The following is a 17,948-nucleotide window of genomic DNA, read 5'->3' as shown; positions in this document are numbered from 1 at the left end:
CCAGTATCCTTGCCTGGAGAACCTCATGGGCAGAGGAGCCTGGCAGGCTACAGTCCATGAGGTCACAAAGAGTTGGACATTACTGAAGCAACTTAGTATGCACTCTACATTATCAGTAGTATTCTGTGTGCAGACAAATCTCTAGGGGGAGAAAACAGTGGGATAAATAAAAATACCACAGGAGGCTATAGCCTAAGAATAAGAATCAGGAAAAGATTGAGGGGACATATTTCTAATCTACTGAATGTGAAAATAATAGCTAATAAATAGGTGAAATTCTTCTTAAAAATCCATTATAACAAAAATTTGGCATGTTGGCCAAAATAGCCAGATTTTAACTGCATTCAAGTATTTTCTAAAATAAAGACAAATCTGTATTGTGTGATGAAGAACAAAAAAACAGGGGATACTATTGAAATTGATTCATTCATTTACAACACGTAATATTATAAAAATATATAAAACTTTCTATTAGTAGGTGTCAGGTACTGGGAATGACAAAAAAAAAAAAAAAAAAAAAAAAAAGGTCAGAAAAGTCCTGTATTTATAAACTTACCATATAGAGAGAAAAATACAGTTAAACAAGCAATTCCAGTACAGTTTGATATGTGCATTTAAAGAGGCATGTACAATAAGCTCTGTTGAAATATGGAGAAACAATGAACTGCATAGAGGTTTTAGGGAAGGCTTCTCAGAGGAAGTACCACCTGAACTGGATCTTCAAAGTTGAGTTCCAATAGGTGAAGCAGAGCATGCTAAACTGTTCAGATAGGCACAAAACCACCCTGCTGAGCATAAAAACCCAGCATACCTTATCCTTTGAGGAGTATTATTATGGATTCATAGATTTTCATATATTCAGTGAGGAGCCGTCAAGGTTACAGTGATTTTTTTTCTTTTTAATGCTTAAATTATTCTATCTTTGGCTAATGAGATCCTTTTCAAGTTGGCTCCAGGGCCTCTGACATGACTTGCTTAGACTTTGAGAACTTCCTTGCCAAAATGTGTGGCACAGTAAAACACCACTTGTAAGTAACTTACCGTGTAAGTTCCCTATTTCTCCAAGAATTTCTGGTTCCTTATAGTGGGGAATGGCATTTAGAAACTTCAGTTTGGGCAGTAGGGATGGTTATTGCTCCTATAATACTATGGCCTAGATCCTGTCTATCAACAGAGCTAGGATAAATATTTTTTGAAAGTGTCATGAGATGATGATAATACAGTAGGTAAATCAGACACACTCTTAGCAAGTGATCATAATTAACATCACCAGTGTGATGCTCTGTAAAAGACACAAAGTCCCTTACATGGTATTCCAGCTGGGAATGCACAATCTCAAACTAATCACAAGGAAATATCAGACAGACTCAAAAAAGGAATATTCTCTTTTTAAAATTTCTTTCCCAAACTGTCAACATTATATATGACAAAGAAAGACTGGGAAAATGTTCCAGACAAAAGAAAACCAAAGAGATGAAACAGCTAACTGTAATTTCTATCCTAGACTGTATCCTAAACTGGAGGATAAAAACTTCTATAAAGGACAATATTGGGTTAAGTGACAAACTTAGAATATGGAGGATAGATTAGATAGAAGTATTGAATCAATGTTTAGTTTACTGGAATTGATAACTATGTGAAAGAAAATATTCTTAAAAATATACACTTAACCATGCTCTATGCTTCTGTTTCAGAATAATAATTATGTGTGTGTAGATAAACAGAGAACTTCCTAAGTGGCTCAGTGGTAAAGAATCCATCTGCCAAGCAGAAGACTTGGATTCGATCCCTGGGTTGGGAAGATCCCCTGGAGGAGGAAACGGCAACCCACTCCAGTATTCTTGCCTGGGAAATCTCATGGACAGTGGAGCCTGGGGGACTGCCATCCAAGGGGTTGCAAAGAGTCAGATACAACTTAGCAACTAAACAGCATCAGCAGATAAACAGAGGCAATGACAAAGCAAGTGGGGGAAAATATGAATAATAAATGAATCCAGGGAAGGGGTAGAATGATTTCTTGGTATTATTCTTACAACTTTTCTTTGTTTGAAGCTATTCCCATACAAAACATTAAGAAGTCATTAGCTTTAGAGATATTTCAATTCAACTTCTGATTATTTACTTAACGTATTTGGTTTTATATTCCTACTGAATATGCTGGCTTCTAACAACATAAGCATAATTATTTATGTTGTAACATGCATTAAATGATTTCAAACTAATAACATTGGCACTACTGTTAATAGTAAACTTGGCAAATAAAGCCTGAAATTTTCTTGCAGTTCTCTTTGTCCTTAGAATATACCCCATTGAGTGTGTACAGGGCTTCCCAGGGGGCACTAGAGGTAAAGAACCTGCCTGCCAATGTAGGAGACAAAGAGATGTGGGTTTGATCCCTGGGTCAGGAAGATCCCCCGAAGAAGGGCATGGCAACCCACTCCAGTATTCTTTCCTGAAAAATTCCAAGGACGGAGGAGCCTGGCAGGCTATAGTCCATAGGGTTGCAAAGAGTTGGACAAAACTGAGCACATATGCACGAGTCTACAAATGTGTACAACTATGTGTCCTAGAATTAATTGAAATAATGCTTTTTTATGTGTGGTTAAGTGATAAATTTGACGCAGTTAGATTTGTTTTAGTTACTTTTAATTTTAGGAATTATTTAAAATTTTATATTTGAATATATAAATCATTCATGTGATTTGACAATTAAAATTTTTAAAAAAGCATGGTCTTAAATTTAAAATGATAAACCAAAGAATATTCAGCAGCATGTTATACCTTCTGCATACTCCTCAACTGACATCATTAAAAACAATTTAGCCTCTGGTTTACCTATCCTGTGTGTTTCTATAAATATTTGTGTGTGTGTTTGTAGCTTACATAAAGGGTAATATACTATATACACTGTCCACTCTCTTCATTTTTAATGTAGAACAGTATCCTGGAGTTCTCTAATACCAATATTCTTTTCTTGGATGTTTTTGTAGTACTCCATCTTGAGAAAATTACATAGTTTCCATTATGAAGATGTACCTTAGTATTAGTCAACCAACATTTTATTGTTTTTGCTTGTATGTTTCTAATAATCTTTTACTATTATAATAATGTTGCATTTTATATGTGGACAGGTATAGCACAGAATAACATAAAGATGAAATGACATAAAAGAAGAATGTTCTCTTCCCAGCCCTGGCAAGCAACCACAATCTGTTTTCTGTCTCTGAATTTGACTACTCTATTTACCCCTTGCCAGTATTTGTTATTTTATGACTGGTTTATTTCATTTCCCATAATGTCCTCACAGTTTGTCTATGTTGTAGCTTGTGCCAGAATCTTCTTCTTTCCCGAGTAATATTTTACTCTTTGGATATAGACCACATTTTGCTTATCTGTCCATCCACAAATAGACACCTGAATTACTTCCACCTTTTGGCTCTTGTGAATAATGCTGCTATGAACATTGATATACAAACATCTGTTTGCTTCCCTGCTTTCAATTCTTTTAGGTACATACCCAGAATTGGAATTGCTGGGTCATATGGTAATTCTATATTTCATTTTTTGAGGAACTGCCATATGGTTTTCCACAGCAGCGGCCTTATTTACATTCCCACCAGCAGTGAACAGGGATTCCAATTTCTTTACATCCTTGACAATATCTATCCCCTGTTTTGTTTTTTTTTTTCTGTTGCTTATTTTCCTGTTTTGTAAAGTCATCCTAATGAGTATGAAGTGGTATATCATCATGGTTTCGATTTACATGTCCCTAGTAATTAGTGATGTTGAACACCTTTTCACATACTTATTGGATATTTGTATATATTATTTGGAGAAATATCTATTCAAGTCCTCTGCCAATTTGAAAATCAGGTTATTTGGGTTTTTTTTTTTTCCTGTTGAGTTGTCCTTTTGACTCTTGAGATATTTTTCCTTGTCAATTCATCTTCTAATGATTCTGAAAGCATTGGAAAATAAATGGGAGGAAGGAAAGTTTGTAAAAAGTAGTATTCCATTTTAATGGATATGACTGTAACATCCGAGGCAGTTTCAAAGCTTCAACAGATGGTGCACAGCAATTGTGCTATACTGATTGAGTTACAACAAATTCCATTAAATTAAAAATCCTCTTAGCAGATGCCTTCAACAATTGTTGTCTTCTCTGAAGCTAATCTCTGGAGCAAAGACTTTTTTTTCGGTGTTTGTTATTTGTAGTGTTTGGATCTTTGAAATTCTAGACTTTCTACAAAATACTCTATTGATATTTGGGTGGCAGTTTATTTTAGGAGTGTTGAAGGGTAGGAGGATGGAGGGGTAAAGAGGACGTTAATCTCTGACAAAAGGTGGATTGCTAATAAACTAGACAAGATTTGTGAAACATGAATATATGAGTTTCTTTATAAAAATAAACAGTATATCTTGAAACTGTTTTGCTATAGATTGCAATATATATTCACTTTAATGAAAGTTAAATACTATAAATTATCTCACCAAGATCACTAAAATAGGAGTCTACCTCTAGTTCTAATTTCCTAAAAATCCATAATTACTTATTAAGGCTGGTAAAGAATACAAAAAAAATCTATGACCATTTGGGTAATTTGATTTTATTATGTCAAGGTATTATTTAATATGCTATTAAGATAATGCATCAAGATATTTCATTATGTTAAGTCTTGCCAGGTGTGTTAGAAAGCAGAATGTTTCCTCTGTACAAATCACGGAACATTACTTTTGGAACACTAATGAGGAAAGACAACCTGGAAGTGTAAGCAGTGCAGAAGAATACAAATAAAAACCACTCAGTCCGTACTGCCTACTGGACATTTATAACTGGAGAGCTCATCACTACTTTAAGCTCATTTTATGTCTAAAGCAAATTCATCATCTCCAACCCACTGAGTATTCCTAATATCCATCCCTCATGTCCATTTTTTAAAAATTTTTATACAATTTGTAAAGGTTACTTTCCATTTACAGTTATTACAAAATATTGACTATATTCCCTGGGTGGTAAGATACATCCTTGGTAATTTTTATAATTATATCCAATAGTTTGCACCTCCCATCCCCTTACCCCTACAAGCCTACTAGTTTGTTCTCTATATCTGTAAGCCTGCTTCTCTTTTCTTATATGTGCTGTATTTGCTGTAGTTTGTTGTATTTTTTAGATTCTACATATGTGATATCATACAGTATTTTTCTCTCTCTGTCTGATTTATTTCACTTAGCATAATATTCTCCAAGTCCATCCATGTTGCTGAAAATGGGAAAATTTTGTTTTATTTTAATGTCTGAGTAGTATTCCATTACATATATACACACACACACCCCCAAATCTGTATTTATTTATCTGTTGATGGTCACTTGTTTCTTCCATATCTTGGGAATTATAAATAAAGCTGCAATAAACAGTGGGGTGCCTGTATCTTTTTGAGTTAGTACTTTTTTTTTTCAGAGAGAAAGCCAGGAGTGGGGTGCTGAGTCACATATTAACTCTGTTTTCAGCTTTTTGAGAAACCTCCATACTGAATTCCACAACAGTGGCTACACCACCTCACACTTTCACCACCAGTGTACAAAGATCACCTTTATTCCACATCCTCGCCAACACCTGTTACTTGTGTTCCTCTTCACGATAGGGTTATTCTGACAGGTATGAATCGACGCCTCATTTTGGCTTTGATTTCCACTTCCCTGACAGTTAGCAATGTTGAGCAGGTTTTCATGTGCCTGTTGGCCATCTGTATTTCCTCTGTGGAAAAATCTATTTGGGTCGTCTACCCATTTCTCAACTGAGTTTGTTTTTTGGGGGTTGATGTGCATGAGCTGTTTATACATGTTGGATATTAATCCCTTATCTGGCAAATTATTTGCAAATATTTTCTCTCGTTCAGTAGGCTGACTTTTCATTTTGTCGATGGTTTCCTTTGCTGTGCAAAAGATTTAGGTTTAATTAGGTCTCATTTGTTTGTATTTGCTTTTTTTCCTTTACTATAGGAGACTAACCCTGATGCTGGGAGGGATTGGGGGCAGGAGGAGAAGGGGATGACAGAGGGTGAGATGGCTGGATAGCATCACCGACTCGATGGGAATGAATTTGAGTAAACTCCGGGAGTTTGTGATGGACAGGGAGGCCTGGCATGCTGCGATTCATGGGGTCACAAAGAGTTGGACACGACTGAGCGACTGAACTGAACTGAACTGGTAGGAGACAGATCAAAAAAAAAATGTTGCTGCCATTTATGTTGAAGAGTGTTCTGCTTATGTTATTTCCTAGGCCTCACCTCCAATCTTAATCATCAACATCTAAGTCCACTCAACAACACTGTAGGCAGCAAGTTCTCAGTCTAATTAACTATAAGAATTTGGTAAAACTAAACTTCTTTAAAGCTTAATTTCATTTGGTATCCTTCTTGTGTAAAACATTTTTAGTGACTCATTTTCATCTCACATCAAGTCTTTTAAGCTCTGACCTTCTCAAGAGCTCATCATTTGGCCTTACCCTACATATCTAATAAGATACGTTCCACATCCCACTGTGCTAGCCCTGCCCCTCCCCTCACTGCCCTACCTCTTGCCGCCTCTCACCTCTGGCTTCTCTCTGCAAATCCAAACCTTGGAGTCCTGACCCACTTTTTGCTCTCAGTTCCTCTGTCCCTCGGAATTTGAACTTCCTAGTTTATTTCCTAATTATACACTGTTTCTGTGATTTTACATCCGTGACTTGCCTCTTCAATTACATTATAAGCTCCTTGAAGGCAGCTAAAGGGTTTCATGAGAGGCCCTGTCACTTCAGATGTGTTTCAGCCACTTATCATATCCTCCACTAATGCTCTGGTCTGAGCCCCCTGATCCCACTAAAATTGCTACAATAGCCAACGGACTGCTCTCCCTCTGTTTATTCTTCCCATGCCAAGATCGTCTTGCCTCTTCAGCTAGTAATCTTTTGAAGATACAAATCTAATCCTGACACTCCTGCGCTTAAAACCCTTCAAATGATCCCCCATTATTTTTGAGCCCACAATGGCTGGCGAGTTTTTCCAGGGTCTCTTGGAAAATAGATTTCCCCAGAATATAGATTCTAACTTGGAGCTCTTTCCCTCTTACTCTCGGCAACCCAGTTGGATCAGTTCCCCAAGCTTAAAAAGATTCCTACTTCTTTCCTACTGTTTCACTGCTAAATTTGTACTCATTTATGTATTTATTTAACATTTCTCTCCCTCTTAGATTGTAAGGCTTATGTGAGCACGGCCCAGGTCTTTTGTTAAGTCACTGTTGCCTGGGAATTACTAGATGCTTAATAAATGCTTGTTTAAATGAATGAGGGCACTTTTTATTTAGGCAATGCCCTCTAAACCTAGGACTTTCTAGTATATACTCATTCCAGAACAAAATGAGAATTTACATCACTTTATCCTTGTACACTGATAGCTATGTTCTGCTTTATTCACACATGAATAGTTTACATAAAATATAAATATGCTTGTAGTTTCAAATAGTTTAGGGGAAGATATTTTGCTTCCATTTATTTCACCTGTAAGTTCTATCTAAGGAAAATATTTACTTAGAAAAAAGCCTGTGCAAATCATAAGCTTAAAACTTAAAACACAAGTTACATTACTTCATTACAAGGGGGATTTAACTGACTATTTCAGATGACAAATTCATCTCAAACTGATAACGTATTGGCAATGCCCTGATCACTACTGGTATTCTCTGTTATGTGGTTATAAAACAGAGATACGTATGTGAAATGTAGTAATCACTGCTGGTGCCACAGTGTGCTGGTAAATATTTGACAACTAGATCTTCAGGGAAAACAAAACAAAACAAAAACAACCAACAATCTCAATTTAAATGTTTCCCAATTTCTACTCCCCACCATGGTCAATTTCACTATTAAGGCCACTGCAGGCAGAGTTTGAAAGTGAAGTGAACAAATGGCTCTAATCTGTTCAGTTCAGTTCAGTCACTCAGTCATATCTGACTCTTTGTGACCCCATGAATCACAGCATGCTAGGCCTCCCTGTCCATCACCAACTCCTGGAGTCTACCCAAATACATGTCCATCGAGTCGGTGATGCCATCCAGCCATCTCATCCTCTGTCGTCCCCTTCTCCTCTGGCCCCTAATCCTTCCCAGCATTGGGGTCTTTTCCAATGAGTCAGCTCTTCACATGAGGTGGCCAAAGTATTGGAGGTTCAGCTTCAACATCAGTCCTTCCAATGAACACCCAGGACTGATCTCCTTTAGGATGGACTGGTTGGATCTTCTTGCAGTCCAAGGGATTCTCAAGAGTTGTCTCCAACACCACAGTTCAAAAGCATAAGTTCTTCAGTGCTCAGCTTTCTTCACCGTCCAAATTTCTCATCCATACATGGCCACTGGAAAAACCATAGTCTTGACGAGACGGACCTTTGTTGGCAAAGTGTTGTCTCTGCTTTTTAATATGCTGTCTAGGTTGGTCATAACTTTCCTTCCAAGGAGTAAGTGTCTTTTAATGTCATGGCAGCAATCACCATCTGCAGTGATTTTGGAGCCCGAAAAAATTAAGTCTGACACTGTTTCCACTGTCTTCCCATCTATTTGCCTTGAAGTGATGGGACCAGATGCCATGATCTTTGTTTTCTGAATGTTGAGCTTTAAGCCAACTTTTTCACTCTCCTCCTATACTTTCATCGAGAGGCTTTTTAGTTCCTCTTCACTTTCTGCCATAAGGGTGGTGTCGTCTGCACGTCTGAGGTTATTGATATTTCTCCTGGCAATCTTGATTCCAGCTTGTGCTTCATCCAGCCCAGCGTTTCTCATGATGTACTCTGCATATAAGTTAAATAAGCAGGGTGACAATATACAGCCTTGACGTACTCCTTTTCCTATTTGGAACCAGTCTGTTGTCCCATGTCCAGTTATAACTGCTGCTTCCTGACCTGCATACAGGTTTCTCAAAAGGCAGGTCAGGTGGTCTGGTAGTCCCATCTCTTTTCAGAATTTTCCACAGTTTACTGTGATCCACACAGTTAAAGGCTCTGGTATAGTGAATAAAGCAGAAATAGATGTTTTTCTGGAACTCTCTTGCTTTTTCTATGATCCAGCAGATGTTGGCAATTTGATCTCTGGTTCCCCTGCCTTTTCTAAAACCAGTTTGAACATCTGGGAGTTCTTGGTTCACGTATTGCTGAAGCCTGGCTTGGACAATTTTGAGCATTACTTTACTAGCGTGTGAGATGAGTGCAATTGTGCGGTAGTTTGAGCATTCCTTGGCATTGCCTTTCTTAGTGACTGGAATGAAAACTGACTTTTTCCAGTCCTGTGGTCATTGCTGAGTTTTCCAAATTTGCTGACATATTGAGTGCAGCACTTTCACAGCATCATCTTTCAGGATTTGAAATAGCTCAACTGGAATTCCATCACCTCTACTAACTTTGTTCATAGTGATGCTTTCTAAGGCACACTTGACTTCACTTTCCAGGATGTCTGGCTCTAGGTGAGTGATCACACTGTCGTGATTATCTGGGTCATGAAGATCTTTTTGGTATAGTTCTTCTGTGTATTCTTGCCACCTCTTCTTAATATCTTCTGCTTCTGTTAGGTCCATACCATTTCTGTCCTTTATTGAGCCCATCTTTGCATGAAATGTTCCCTTGGTATCTCTAATTTTCTTTAAAGACCTCTAGTCTTTCCCATTCTGTTGTTTTCCTCCATTTCTTTGCATTGATTGCCGAGGAAGGCTTTTTTTATCTCTCCTTGCTATTCTTTGGAACTCTGCATTCAGATAGGAATATCTTTCCTTTTTCCTTTGCTTTTCACTTGTCTTCTTTTCACAGCTATTTGTAAGGCCTCCTCAGACAGCCATTTTGCTTTTTTGCATTTCTTTTCCATGGGGATGGTCTTAATCCCTGTCTCCTGTACAATGTCATGAACCTCCGTCCATAGTTCATCAGGCACTCTATCAGATCTAGTCCCTTAAATCTATTTCTCACTTCCACTGTATAATCATAAGGGATTTGATTTAGGTCATACCTGAATGGTCTAATGGTTTTCCCTACTTTCTTCAATTTAAGTCTGAATTTGGCAATAAGGAGTTCATGATCTGAGCCACAGTCAGCTCCCGGTCTTGTTTTTGCTAACTGTATAGAGGTTCTCCATCTTTGGCTGCAAAGGATATAATCAATCTGATTTTGGTGTTGACCATCTGGTGATGTCCACCTGTAGAGTCTTCTCTTGTTTTGTTGGAAGAGGGTGTTTACTATGACCGATGCATTCTCTTGGCAAAACTCTATTAGTTAGCCTTTGCCCTGCTTCATTCTGTACTCCAAGGTCAAATTTGCCTGTTACTCCAGGTGTTTCCTGACCTCCTACTTTTGCATTCCAGTCCCCTATAATGAAAAGGACATCTTTTTGGGGGTGTTAGTTCTAAAAGGTATTGTAGGTCTTCATAGAACCATTCAACTTTAGCTTCTTCAGTGTCACTGGTTGGGGCATAGGCTTGGATTACCATGATATTGAAAGGTTTGCCTTGGAAATGAACAGAGATCATTCTGTCATTTTTGAGATTGCATCCAAGTACTGCATTTCGGACTCTTTTGTTGACCATGATGGCTACTCCATTTCTTCTAAGGGATTCCTGCCCACAGTAGTAGATACAATGGTCATCTGATTTAAATTCACCCATTCCAGTCCATCTTAGTTCGCTGATTCCTAGAATGTTGCCACTCTTGCCATCTCCTGTTTGACCACTTCCAATTGGCCTTGATTCATCGACCTAACATTCCAGGTTCCTATGCAATATTGCTCTTTACAGCATTGGACCTTGCTTCTATCACCAGTCACATCCACAACTGGGTATTGTTTTTGCTTTGGCTCCATCTCTTCATTCTTTCTGGAGTTATTTCTCCACTGATCTCCAGTAGCATATTGGGCACCTACCGACCTGGGGAGTTCCTCTTTCAATATTCTATCATTTTGCCTTTTCATACTGTTCATGGGGTTCTCAAGGCAAGAATACTGAAGTGGTTTGCCATTCCCTTCTCTAGTAGACCACATTCTGTCAGACCTCTCCACCATGACCCTACCGTCTTGGGTGGCCCCACACGGCATGGCTTAGTTTCATTGAATTAGACAAGGCTGTGGTCCTGTGATCAGATTGACTAGTTTTCTGTGATTATGGTTTCAGTGTGTCTGCCCTCTGATGCCCTCTCGCAACACCTATGGTCTTACTTGGGTTTCTCTTACCTTCGACGTGGAGTATCTCTTCACGGCTGCTCCAGCAAAGCACAGCCACTGCTCCTTACCTTGGACGAGGGGTATCTCCTCACGGCGCCCCTCCTGACCTTGAATGTGGAGTAGCTCCTCTCGGCGGTGCTTCTGTGCAGTCCGTCGCAGGCGCTGTGCTTCTGGCTCTTATAAGAGAGTACAAACTGGGTCCAGCACACCACTGGATGGACCTGTATAAACAGCATGAATCATTTGGGACTGTCAATGATTTGACTTTATGTAGGTATCACTGGAGGGACTGATGTTGAAGCTGAAACTCCAATACTTTGGCCACCTGATGCGGAGAGCTGACTCATTTGAAAAGACCCTGATGCTGGGAAGGATTGAGGGCAGGAGGAGAAGGGGACGACAGAGGATGAGATGTTTGGATGGCATCAATGATACAATGGACATGGGTTTGGGTAAACTCCAGGAGTTGGTGATGGACAGGGAGGCCTGGCATGCTGCGGTTCATAGGGTCGCAGAGTCAGACATGACTGAGCGACTGAACTGAACTGATGTAGAATAGGGGTCTTTAATTTGGGAAACCCACAAAGGACTTGGATAAATAATTCTGAACAGCGAGTGTGGAAGAGTTTTGCTCGGTTTTAAAAGGGGATACGAGGTAGCTTTTAGTTTTGTGAAGGACCTGAGTCTGCTGCTGCTATCCTGCAAGCCAGCAGTCGAAAGCCAATATTATGAGCAAAGTGCAGCAGAAGAAGGAAAAGACCTGGCTCTTCAGTGATGACAATGAGCTGCTGACTTAACCAAGCCCAGAATCACTTTACCTCAAGCTTTTAATGTTATTGGTGCCAATTGAGGTGGTCTTTTGTTAAAAGCTTCTGAAACCACACTGAGTGAAATGCTCACTAATAAGTCGCTTTGGGCTGATTTCATTTGGTTTCCTCCACTTGTCTAAGCAGGTTAAGAAGGAGGAGCATGAAGTTTCTTTTATATTGATCTCTCTCTCTCTCTCTCAGAGATGCACTGGCAAGTGACTTTAGGGAACCTATGAAGACTCTATGGGCTGCAGACTTATTTTAAAATATTAGGCCAACCATAATAATAAGGCAGAATAAGCCAGAATGTTTTATACTTCTAGGACAAGTCTAAGCTTATATATACTTTACAATGCTGGGGCTCAGTCACTTAGTGCTGTCCAACACTTTTGCGACCCCTTGAACTGTGGTCCGCCAGGCTCTTCTGTCCATGGGATTATCCAGGCAAGAATCCTGGAGTGGGTTGCCATTTCCTTCTCTAGGGAATCTTCCCAACCCAGGGATTGAACCCACGTCTTCTGCATTGGCAGGTGGATTCTTTACCATTGACCCACCAGGGAAGCCCATACTTTAAAGTACATGCAGGCTGGTAAATCAATCACTTTAAAATTTGCACCAGAGATTTTATTAAAATAATGAAGTCTCTTAATAAATATAGAAAAGTTTATGAGATAATTTTTTGTCATTGTTTCACTCACATTTTCAGGTGACTTGTTGTTACTTAATTCAGCATTCCTTACTGTCAAAGCAAAAGATGACAAGCAGCTTTTAGTAGAGCAGTTTTGTCCTTATTGTCCCAGTTTTATTAGCAGGAAATATTTTCAGTTTGTTACAAAGCCTCTTCTCTAATGCTGTGTATGTCAAATAAGTGCTTTAATTCTTTTTTGTTTGGGCTCATTTTTGAGTCGCCAAAATGTGGTGGCTGTGACTTCATATTGCATTGTCACAAAGAATAATAAAGTAATTATCTCGTTAGCATAAAAATATGGAAAATCAGATCTATCCGACACCAGTGTATGTATGCTAGTACGTTGCACAAAACACAGTATTTTAGATGAGGTAGTATCACAGGACTCTGTTTATGTTTGGGGGCAAGTGTCGCAGAAGGAGGTTATGTTCATAGTCAAGCTGCTGGAGCTTTGCTAACACTATTTTTTTTGTTTCCCAGAATTACATAGAAAGGCGCATCTTCACCCAACTCCTTCTGTTCTAACATAATCCAACCCCACGGCAGTTCAACACTTGAGCTGTGGAATCAGACCAGCCTGAGGTCACAACCTTGCTATTTAGCTCTGTAATCTGTGTCTTCGTATGTAAATGGATGATTATCCCCATCCTTCCATCACAAGGTTTCTATAGGAAATAAGGGAGCATACAAACAAGAGTATCCAGAATACAGAAAGTGCTCAATACAGGTCCCTTTTTCTCTTTTTTATTATCTCCCTAGAGTGAAAGCTGGCCCCAAAGTGAAGGCTGCCCAAGGACAAACAGCACCACATCCAACTCACACTTCAGTTTCCAGTTCTGAGGGTGAAGGGCTTTTGTGCTGTATTGCCTCTCAATCTCCATCCACTTTCTGAACCCCTCCTGGAGAGGATCTGGAGACAGAAGCATGGGAAGCTTAGAGGAAAGGGAAAACCTACAACAGGGGAAGCAAAGGATGCGGAAACCAAATCATCCTCACAAGGTATTTTGAGGATACCTTCAGTTCATTTTACAGAGCAGTCAGGAACAAATTCAACAAATGGAATCCACTTCTTAAGCCAAAAACTTGGCTTTTAAGGAAGTCTGTGATGAGTCTCATTTTTTTTTTTTTTTTTAATATTATTTTATTAGTTGGAGGCCAATCTCTTTTTTAAGATAAAGACTCTTTGGCCATCTCTTGAATTTATCTGGTTCACAAACTTGGGCTTTTGTATATTGATTGATTTTCACTCAAAAGGGGAAGTATTTAAACCCTGTTTTCTATAACACTTACATATCTATTTTATCTAGGTCATTTTAATTTTGACATAGATACGACTTTGTAGATGATTTGAAGAATAAACAAACTTACACTGGAACTCAGCATAAAAACAATGATCATGAGTTTATAATCCTAGAAGTTTTCTTATTTTTAACTTTACATATTTTAAAAGGAACTTACTGAGTCCTTGGAACCAGCTAGGCAGGGTCTCAGGCCTTCACATATATTAAACATTTCCTCACAACTCCCCATGCAAGGTGGGTGCTCTTATCTGAGACAGTGAGTGCCTGCCACATGCCTTCTTGCTCCTTCACTTTGAGTTTTCTCCAGGTAGAGAATTTGAAGTCATTTGAAGAAATCATTTAATCTCTGCCACTTTTAAACATTTCGATCTTTGAGGAAAATGAGAGAATCTCGCCACCTGGTGGCTGCTCCTGGTATGTGACCCTGAAGGGGTCCCTTTTTGGTCTCAAGAAGAGGGAAGAAAAAGCCTTACTGCTCCCTTCTATTCAGGCACCTCTCACACACCTGAGCAGGCCCCTCTTCTAGGGTAATTGTCTTTAAAAGCCACTTGCCTTGTTTTGCCCAGATACATCCTAGTTGAAACTGAAGTAGCAGTTTTTTCCTCTATTCTTCAAGTGAGGAAGTTTCATGGGACAGAGTCCAGCAACGATGGGCAAGAACACCCCTGATTTTATTTCATTTTCAAAAAGATCAGATATTCAGTATTCATAGTTCCTTTAAGAAGAGATTCACAGTTGGCCAGAAAAATTGTCATTCTAAAATATCCACTTCATAGCTGCCTCCTATCTTGGGTTTTACCTCTAAAGCCAAGAAAGATACATGTAGGTATGCCTTGTTTCAAACAATTCATGGAATTAAAATGCTGCATATAAATTGAATTTTGGAATTTCTCACCATAATCATTATCTGGTTACACTGTTTCCTTAAACACTTAATTAATAAATCACAGCTTTTGAAATTCAGTTTTCTCAATTCTAGATAGAGGCTCTATTCATGATTTCTAATCGTCTGTTGATGGACGTATGCTCAACTAGCTGTATCAGAGTCACTTGGGGAAATTAAAACACAGACACAAAAAGATTCCTGGGCCCTTCTTCAAAAACGCTGATTAAGTAGGTCTGTGGTGAAGCCCAGGCATCAGCATTTCTAAATGTTCCCCAAAAGGTGCTGAGAAGCAATGAGCTCACTTTCACTGACCGTAATAAAGAGTGCTGGTGTTTTACACACAAATTAGATCGTCTTCACTCACCAGGCTGGCAAACCAGAAGAGCAGGAGTCCACATCACTTTCTAATGATGCCATGAGGAACACAGAGGTATCGTTTCTGCTGCCCAGTCTATAAACTGCAGCAAAAGGTTTAAAAAGTCATCAGTTAGTTTTAGCATCTAAAATGTTAAATCAGCTTGTAACCCCAATTTAGGACCAAGGACAAAGAAGTTCATTGTATTTATAGCATTACTTGTAAAGGCAAACAACTGGGAAGGAACTGATGGTGGACTAAATTAGGATCTAGTTGTTCAATGAGGTATTATGCAGTATTTAAGAATCAGCTAGGCCTGAATGTTTTTTATGCAGAGTGTGTGTGTGTGTGTGTGTGTGTGTGTGTGTGTGTGTGCGCGCGCGCGCACACGTGCACACATGCACTCAGCTGAATCTGACTCTCTGTGATCCCCTGGACTGTAGCCCACCAGCTGCTCTGTCCATGGCATTTTCCAGGCAAGAATACTGGAGTGGGTTGCCATTTCCTTTTCCAGGAGATCTTCCCGACCCAGGGGTTGAACCCACATCTCCTGTGGCTCCTTCATTGGCAGGTGGATTCTTTACCACTGCACCACCTGGGAAGCCCACAAATACTGTTAAATAAATAAGTTGCTGAGTTTTATACACACACACATACATGTGTGCATATATATATGTATATTCCCATTCATAGAAGAAAAAATTCACAAAGCTGGAATATTGACTACATATACTTGTGTCAATAGAAAGATGGAACACATAATTTTATCATTGAAATCTTCATGGTGGGAGGAGTGCGAGGATTTTTAACTTCTTTATACATTTTTATATTTCACTCATCATGACCAACACGAATTTTTTTTTTTTTTTAGTAATCCAAAAGACCCAATAAAGTGTTTTTGTGTTTGTTTTTGTTTTTATTGGCCGTGCCGAGTGGCCTGTGGTACCTTAAATCTCTGACCAAATATCGGACCCATGCCCTCTGCAGTAGAAGCATGCAGTCTCAACCACCGGCACCAGGGAAGTTCAATAACTTATTTTTTAAAAACACATTGGTGAATCAAAAAGTAGTATATTCTTCCTCCAAATTTCTGGTTTGGCATGATTACCATTACCATTCAGATAAAATTTAAATTATAAAATACTAGTAATACATGTATACAGTATGAAAAATTACGCTATAGAGAACCAACGCTGTGAACCCATGTCCAGATTAAGAAATAGCACATTACTATTACCTCTGATGCTCCCTTGAGATCCTCTGTACTCCCTCCCCTCCCTTTTCTCTGGAGTTGTCTTCTTCATACTGGTGATTTTCTTTATGGATTCATACATGTTCACCTTAAACAATATATATCTGGCTGAGTAATATTTCATTGTATGTATATATCACATTTTGTTTATTCAATCATCTAAATAAAAATGTACATTTGGATTGCTTCTTCCTTTGGTCTGTGGTAAACAGTGCTGCTATGAAACTTAATGTCCAGGTATTTGTTTAAAAGTATCTGTTTTCAATTCTCCTGAAAATACACTTATGAGTGAAATTTCTAGGTAATATAGTAATGTTATGTTTAACTTTCAGAGAAATCACTAATTTTTTCGCATCAGTTGCACCATTTAAAATTCCCAACAGCAAAGTGTGATGGTGCCAATATATCCACATCCTTACCAACAATTGTTATTACCTGTTGTTTAATAGTAGTCATCCTAATGGGTATACATTCATGTCTCATTGTGGTTTTAATCTTTCTCCAATTTTTTATTGTGTCATCTGTTTTTTTGTTAGAGCTTCCCTGGAGGCTCAGCAGGTAAAGTATCTGCCTGCCAATGCAGGAGACACAAGAGACATGGGTTTGATCCCTGGGTCAGGAAGATTTCCTGGAGAAGGAAATACTGGAAATACTTCAGTATTCTTACCTGGAAAATTCCATGGACAGAGGAGCCTAACTGGCTACAGTTCATGTGGTCGCAAAGAGTCAGACATGACTGAGCATACATGCCTTGTCTTTTTGTTGTTAAAAGAGTTGTTTATTTTGTCCACCATTGCAAATATTTTCTCACTTTCTATAGGCTGGCTTTTCACTTTCTTGAAAAAGTGTCTTTTTATGTATAAAAGTATTTAATTTGATGAAATCCAGTTTGCCCATTTTTTCTTCTGTTGCTCATACTTTTGATATCATATCTAAAATCTATTGTCAAATATGAATAAAAGAGAAGACTTGCCTGTATGTTTTCTAAGAGTTTTATAGTCTTTGATCTTATGTTTAGGTCTATGATCCTTTTAGGGCTTCCCTGGTGGTGCAGTGGAAAAGAATCAACCTGCCAATTCAGGAAATGCAGGAGATGCAGCTTTGATCCCTGGGTTGGGAAGATCCCCTGGAGGAGGAAATGGCAACTTACTCCAGTGTTCTTGCTTGGGAAGTCCCATGGACCAGAGGAAGCTGGCAGGCTACAGTCCATGGGGTTGCAAAGAGTCAGACTTGACTTTGCAACTAAAAAACAACAAAATGATCTTTTATAAGTTAATTTTTTATATAGGATAAGGTGGAAGTCATGGAAATTTTGATAGCAATTTCATTAAATATGTAGATGGCTTTAGGTAGTAAGGACGTTTTGACAATATTAATTCTTCCAATCCAAGAACATGGGGCAACTTTCCATTTCTTTGTATCGTCTTGAAT

The sequence above is a fragment of the Muntiacus reevesi genome, chromosome 8 (assembly GCF_963930625.1).
Source record: "Muntiacus reevesi chromosome 8, mMunRee1.1, whole genome shotgun sequence".
NCBI lineage: Eukaryota > Metazoa > Chordata > Mammalia > Artiodactyla > Cervidae > Muntiacus > Muntiacus reevesi.
Note: the sequence above shows the minus strand (reverse complement) of the source record.